The sequence below is a fragment of the Xenopus laevis genome, chromosome 6L (genome assembly GCF_017654675.1).
Source record: "Xenopus laevis strain J_2021 chromosome 6L, Xenopus_laevis_v10.1, whole genome shotgun sequence".
Taxonomy (NCBI): domain Eukaryota; kingdom Metazoa; phylum Chordata; class Amphibia; order Anura; family Pipidae; genus Xenopus; species Xenopus laevis.
This window is the reverse complement of record NC_054381.1, coordinates 131,916,613-131,924,580: the sequence shown is the minus strand read 5'-3', so window position 1 is coordinate 131,924,580 and position 7,968 is coordinate 131,916,613. Positions and strand designations below refer to the sequence as shown.

The following is a 7,968-nucleotide window of genomic DNA, read 5'->3' as shown; positions in this document are numbered from 1 at the left end:
CTCTACCTCAATCTAAGCAGCAACCCCACAGGCTGGGCTGCATATCTCACAGCCTCTGCTTCTACAATAACACAAATATTACATTTTCTGGGCTCTTTAGCACTGGCTGCTCTCAAGGATCAAGCCACTGAAAATCCAGGGGAAGAGGAAAAAAAATCCACAGCCTCCTTTGACTGCCATCTACATGAGCCTTGATTAAAAGGGAGAAGGGTTAATAAAAAAAAAAAGGGTAAATGGAATGAAGCAGAGGAAATGCAACTGTCAGACAACGGGATGACCAGACTTCCGTCACAGCAGCCTGTTTGGATAAATATTAGCCACCATCTTCAGCATCAAGTGGGCTTTGTTTTACTTTATATCAACCCCCCATTACTATTTCATGCTTTTTTTTGTCCATTTCTTTCTCTCCCGTGTGTAAGCATGTGTTGCTATCGTCTTCATTTTAAAGAAACAAGGATAAAGCCCCAAAACAGCGACGAGGGTTAAAAGGACTGAAGGCGATCATTCTGCCCTCCCCTGCTCCTCTTGTCTCGGCAGAAGCCGACACAACTTGCAGGTAACACAATGAGCTTATCTCCTACCACAAACTTCCAATACACTGAAAAAGCTGCTTTCTCAAACACTGGATTTAAAGAAGATAGCTAACAAGGTAGAAATAGAAGAGACAGAAAGACGTCTATTTCTTGGCCATAGGGTGTTTGTTCTGCAATATCCATGTAATGTTCGCATTGCAGATTAAACTATTTCCATTGAAAGGCGTTTAAGATCTTTTGGGATGATTTTTTTTTTTTTTTTTAACCAGTGATTTCACAAAATGGGCTTTTCTTTTACTTTAGTTTCCTCGTGTTCACAGACAACGGAGTCAGTGTGGCTGATAGCAGGGAGGGGAAAGATGAGTTATGCCTGCCCCTGAAGCAGAGAGCCTGCACAGGACAACAGAGCTCCAGGAGACAGGCTGAAAACCATCCCCCATGGCCTTTCTTTCCCGGCCACCCCCAGCAAGGTCATCCAAACCTAGCAGACCATGCCACCAATACTAACAAAAAAAAAAACAGATATGCACATCCACTTGTGCAATTCTTTAAAACAGCTGTTTGGGAATTTTGTTCACGAGAAAAGGATAAATGGAAGTATATATATATATATATGTTTACATGCATGTATGTATGTATGTGTATATATATATATATATATATATATATATATATATATATATATATATCAAGACATACTATACAGAAAGTTTTTTCAGAAATAACAATACCACTTCTCATGTGTGAGATGCAAAAAACATACCTGGAGCTTCAAAAATGCCTGAAATGTAAATGTAGCCAACCATTCAAAGTGAGGAAAAGGCACAAGTAGGAACCCTTGCAATGGCATGCTTCAGGATTTTTATTTTGGAATAAGGGAATATAGAGCTTTAGCAGACATCCCGAGCTCCGGGAGCTGAGGCACTTTTTTTTTTGACAGTCGAGCTTCTCGTCTGCCTGACAGTTTTTTTCTCTCTCCCCCCCCCTGGCACTGAGATGCCTAATCCAAGTTTCACCGGAGAAAAACTGGAAAGGGAGGGGAGGAAAGAGATGGAAAGGGAAAAGAAAAAAGAAAAAAAAGAATGGACACCGGGCAGCAATCAGTGCAAACTGCTCCCTGGCATGTCAGTTCGGAAGAAAGAAAAGGAGAGGAAGGGGGAGTTAGCCGGGATCTGTGCAGATGGGGAATGTGTGTGTGTGTATGTGAGAGAAACAAAGTGAGGCAGCGAGAGGGCGAGCAGTATGTGAGAGAGAGAGTGTGGGAGAGAGGGAGAGAGAGCAAAATATCAAAGATTGTGCAAGATCAGCTTGGAAAGATAATCAATACCCCACCTAAATTTAACACAAACTGCTCAATAAAAGTTAAAGAAAAAACTTACTTTCCATTTCCCCCTTGCAGTTTTCGCTCGATCTTCTTATTTATATTGTGTGTGTGTCTCTCTCTCTCTCTCTCTGTTCAGCTTATTCTCTACAGCTGATAGCATCCATTAAAAGGAAGAATGTTCATCAAGAAGGGGAAAAAAATTGGAGAATAATAAAAAAAAAAAAAAGAGGACAATCATAGAAAAAAAGAATAATCCTGGAACTTTTTGCAGGAGTGCAGATGCGAGGGATTGAGCGGAGAGGGGGCTCTGCTTGTTGTTCTGGGTCCGCTGGGTGTGAAAGCATGTGCCATCCGCTGCCTCGCTGTTTGCTTGTGAAGGGCTTGGGAAAAGGAGGAAAGGAAATGAATGTCTTTATTCTGCTAATTATTATCGTTTTAGCCCTGTTTAAAAAAATGGCTGATTAAGTTGAGTGCGCATGTCTTTGTGTGTCTGTTCCTGATATGCACTCTGGGAATGAGAGAGAGCAAGCGAGAAAGAGAGAGAGGAGAGAGGAGAGGAGAGAGAGGGGGAGGTGTAATTAGTGAGGTGATCAACAGTCTCCAGATTGCAAATGACGTGCAGCCCGGACTTAGAGCCGCTCACTGGGGCTGCAGAAACCACAACAATAATCAGAAGCAGGATCACAGAGCAGCCCATCCACTCCTGGCTGAAGACTTAATTACTAACACACACATGTATACAAACTATAGGGCTCAGGGAATGAGCAGAATAGTAAAGTTAATCACATACCACAGGAATAAAAAAAAAATTCTTCTCACATTTACCTTGGAAAGCAGTTAAAGCAATTGAGGTAGGACTCCACTTAGAGCACTTATATTTACTAAGCAAATAGGGCAAGCTATGGCGAGAGAGTACAGGGAAATACACAGGTAGATTTCTTAATATATTATTTTATAAATATCACAAACAAAATATATTTTTTTTAAATAATTGTGAGTACAACGGTGCAGCCGATGACGATAGCCCCATGGTGTATGCAATAAGAAAGCGTCTGCTTCTGTATTTTATTACACACCATTCGGCTTCAGTGTCGAATTTTCTATTAGTACGTTTGCGTTCACGTAACAAAATTGCCAGAGAAAAGGGAAAAAACCCAACATTTATACGAAGATTTCTGAAAAATAGTAATCGGCTTCCGATGCCACGATGATGAGCGACATAAAAAAAAACAAAAAACAGGGATATGCCTCAACCAACGTAGATTTTTATCGCAATGTGGGGTTTTCCACAAAACAAAGGTAAATACCAAGAGCAAAAGGATGTTTACAGTGTCATAAGCCCGAGAAGGTAAACCAGAATGTCATGTTGAAGGTGATGTGCCTTTTAGTCCAAGATTCTTGGGCTACACATCAAAACATGTCTGAGGCCTAAGGTACCAGCTCTGCCAATTGCTATAGGAAAGGGTTAGCACCATCCCGCTCCAGGACAATTTCACATGAAAAAATGACAAGATGCAGGCAAGGTTCTTGGCAAATCGCACATAAACAACGTGAACCCTTTAACTGGGGGGCTGATTTTTGGCAAGTCCTTCCAGCGATGTCATTTCAAGCCACAAATTTCACAAATCCCAAATAGGATGCAAAAATATTCCTGGATTATTGGAAACCTCTAGCTACCAATAGCTGATAAAGTAAAGAGATATTTATAAAAATTCTAGTGACGCAAAGTGATATTTTTTTTGTTGGCGAAGATGGAAAGATCAGGGTATGTGCATGTTATGAAATGGTCCTCGTACGTGTATAGGAAGATGGGAAATTATGGCTTTTAGATTTTTTTTTTTTAAATGATTCATGTAAAAATTGATTTTTAATATTAAAAAGTTATAGTTATTACATATGTAGCTAAATGATGATGATCTATCTATCTATCTATCTATCTATCTATCTATCTATCTATCTATCTATATATATACATCTATATCTATATATATATATATATATATATATATATATATATATATATATATATATATATATATATAGATATAGATAGATATAGATAGATATAGATAGATATAGATAGATATAGATATATATATATATATATATATATATATATATATATATATATATATATATATATATCATAATGAGAGGAATATATACATACAGTCTAACATAGATGTGTTATCTTATCAGCAATTACTGAATCTGTTTAAATATTAAAAAAGGTCATATCAGGATCTATGGATCTATTATATAAAGAGTTATATTTATATATATATATATATATATATATATATATATATATATTCACATACATATTTAATTATACCTACAAACACACACTGCCACTGCACTTCCATTTTTGTCTTTTAAATTTTAGTCTTTTTAACATACACATGTATTTATGCATGCGTTTCCATAAATGTACTCGCATATACATTCAGAGAAGTATATAAACACAGTGCATGTGTGTGTGCATATATACAAACACTCACGTACACTCCCTCACACAAATGTTACACTAGGAACAAAATAAGGACATACGAGGCTGTATTGGTTTACTTATAAGAAAATGACATGGACTTTGATGTAGAAAGTGACTGTGCCTAAATGATTTCGTTCAAAATTCTATTTTTTTTTTTACCCCAATATTGACAAATTTTATGGAAATATCCATGAAAATGAAACCACTCAGGAAGCATAAAGGGACATATCAGTCACGTCCTCCTTATTGTTGCAGCTTTCTTTATCTCTTTTTAAGTATGGTATGAGTGTTACTGAATTACAGCTAAATGGACAAAAGGGAAGGCAGGGAATGTGAAGAGGTGAGTTCCCATTTTCATTCTTTCCCCTGTGAATGTTTACTGCCCCTCCTAACCCTTTTATTCACTGCCCTCTCCCTTTCTCATTCTCTTCTCTCTCTCTCTCTTCCTAAAAATAGTAGCTCTGGGGAGAAAAAAAAAAGATACTGCGGGAAGTTCAGTTAAAAGAAAATCAGGGATGGCCAGGGAACTAGGAAAAATCGAAGAAGGTTAAAGCTAAGAGAGAGCCAGGTTGGCAGATGTGAAGGGGACGAAACGGAGTGAGCAGGAGAGAGGACAGAAAGGAGGCAGCAGCGACCCGGGAGAGGAGAAAGGAGGGGAGGGATGGATGAAAGCAAGCAAAAAAGGAAGCAAGGAGGGAGGCAGCGTTAGGCAGACAATTTCAGGTTTGTTTCTAAAACCCTAATCTATATTTTTTCAGATATTTTCTTTAACTTTCCTTTTGCCTAAATTTTCTCCCTTATCAATATCCTCTACACACTTTCTCCCATTCTAGTTAACACTTTCCTTGCACATCCCCCCCCCCATCTATTCCAAAACAGATTAATAGCCATGTAGTTTAAATCTTATTTTTAGTTTGCCTGTTGAACCCTCCTTCTTGCTCTTGGTTTTCTTTTCTCTGCTTTGCTCTTGTCTTTTTTTTTTTTTGTCTATGAAATATTCTTTATTCATCTTTTAATATCTCTCACTGCTCTTTTCTTTCTTGATTTCCCTTTAAGAATCCATTTATTTTACTAATCTCCTCTCAGTATTCACTCCCCTTTCCTTATTGTCTCTTTGCCTGTCATTTCCCTCCCCTCTTTCTCCCGATCCCTACACAAATGCCTCAGCTATATCCTATTATCTGTCCTCTCATCAGTGCAGATTAAAGCACCCTAATGTTCTGCAAACATACCAACATTGGAGTAACTAAGCAGCACTATTAGCTTTGCATCTCTTCTGTCCTGCCTTCTTGTTCTGCTAAGAGTTCCGGGCCCTTGCAGCAGTGAACTGGTTAAGTCTTGGACTGTATTTGCTTCCAGTAAGGTACTGATGCTCTTTTATGGCATGTGCAGTTCCTTGATGTTGAAAATAAAGCCAAACATTTATTTGTTTCCTAAATTGATCTCTGCAAACAACTTTGGGGGGACAATTCTACAGTATGGACATGTTAGAACCTATAATTGCTTAGTTTCTCCCTTTTAATAGCTGTCCTATCACTAATAACTGTCCCGTTCCCTCCCACCCCCAGCCCAAGGGAAGGAGAATCCATGTCTTTTGATGGTCTGCACTAAGTCTATAGACTAGCTCAGTTTGAAACGAGGTATTACAAGATTTGAGTGTTAGAGACCCTTTGTCTAAGCTGCAGACACTTTCAGATCCCCAGCCCCCTCTCCTCTGGCTTTTTTTGTTGCTTCTCTTCCTCCCGGGGGCTATTTGACAAAGCAGCACATTAACTAACATTTTTTCGGGGTTGTTTTAAGGGAATAAAAAAGGGCTCCAGCTACATTACAGTACCCTATTTAGATCCCATTGTCAGCTCCACCATATCCGTGGAGTTAATTTAGATGTTTAGGGCCAAGTCAGTAATTAATTCTAATTGCCAGCAACACATGCACATCATTAACACCCACTGACACATGCATATGTAAATGTGTTGTAAATACAGTTGCCCCTTATGCTGGTGGATGTCCCTTTTTAATCACCGCAGATGCAAACAAAACAAACAATTAAAACAAAGTTATTGCTTGTCACAATCAGTCTCCGTGCTCTCGGATGGCTTTTGGTTGGAAACAAAATGATCTCAAGAGAAAGGAAACACTTGGCTAGAGAGATCGAGGCGCAGAATATAGGAGAGGCTTTCTGAATTTCACTCTTAAAGTGCCCTCAGGAAGACTGATCATCTGAGCCGGATGCTCTTACCATCTACCTTTTATGCTCTTTCATAACCCACTGGCAAAAACATTTCTGGGTGAAAGGAATAGCTGGGTTTATTTTTAAAAAGAAAAAAAAATAGATCAGGGAAAGAAAATAAAAAGAAAGTATAAAAAGTACGTTTTCCCAATCAAGTACATCAAACTTATATGTGATCGGCTGTGAAAAGAGAGATGGGGGGGAAACACCCAGCAAAAAATACACGAGAAAAGGTGGCAAAAAAGGTAGCAAGGAAGGCGGAATTTTGAACAGAGGCTGAAGAAAAGGGAGGAAAAGGGAAAAAAGATGACAGTGAATAGAGAAGGTAAAAACAGCCACTGCACAGATGAGGTTATGGATTCAGAAGCCCTCTGAGCTTTAAGAGGTCAGAGCTTTCTGACAGTCACCCCCCCCCTCAATTCCAGGCAAGCTTCCAGTGTTTATAAACAAATCACATTGCAGCAGCCCCATAAGAAAGGCTTCCCAGTATCTCCCTTATAGCTCTCACACCAGATCGGGAAAAATCCTATGACCTAACTCCAATAATGACACACCAAAGCCACAGGAAAAAAAAGGGCATGTACAATGAAAAAAAAAACCCCATTGCTTAACTTGTTCAAGTTTACGACTCAAGGAAAAAAAAAGTATGATGAAACCATCTGAAAAGAGACAGCAATAATAATTACTGCAATTAGAATTAAGCAAGAATCAAATTGACCAGAAAAGGAAATAAAACGACTCTGTTTCAAAATAGAATAAAGCTTTGTCCTGTCATGAAACAAACCGTTTTGATTAAAATTCCCGTTAGGGATGTGAACAATATGAACTTCATAAAATACTCAGTTATCCTATAAAAATCAGGTATTAATTACAAACAATCATTCTAGATCTAAAATGTCAATAAAAATCATCATTATAAAGAGAAAGAAAACGAAACATACTAAAAATTAGCAGAAATTGTAAAAAGCAGGGTAAAAAGCTTAATAGTAAGCAGCAGATGAAACATAGAACCATTGTAATTAAAACCACCTTTAATTGCAGGAAAGCAACAATCACTAACAAAATGAATCAATACTGTCTGCGTGCAAGCTGTCCCACGTTACATAAGAATCCTAAATAAAAGGAAAAAACGCTTTCTGTCTGAAAAAACCTATGCAAGAGATTAAAAAATGGCTGAAATCAACATAAAAGTTTTATTTACATTGCAGGAAGAAAAAAGGAAAAAAAAATGATATATACCTCTGGAGAAAAAAGCCCATCTTTGTTGCTCCTTTGTCTATCAGCCTCCAGTTAAAGCATATGGAAAATGTTTTCAAAATGTCTAGATTTGGCACATTGTCATTGCAAAGAGAGCAGCGTAGTGATGCCGTTATAGAAAATGGGAAATAAA

At 38.0% G+C, this 7,968-nt stretch overlaps 1 protein-coding gene across 4 annotated transcripts in view; it reads right to left on the bottom strand.

Moving 5' to 3' along the window:
• Positions 1-2,664, bottom strand: part of zfhx4.L (zinc finger homeobox 4 L homeolog) — a 129,039-nt gene extending 126,375 nt beyond the window's left edge. For 2 of the 4 annotated variants that reach the window (XM_041566516.1, XM_041566521.1), the window contains exon 1: positions 1,913-2,664. The gene's annotated coding sequence lies outside the window, so the exon portion shown is untranslated. The other 2 variants (XM_041566518.1, XM_041566517.1) reach the window with 2 other exon arrangements.
• Positions 2,665-7,968: the final 5,304 nt, after the last annotated feature.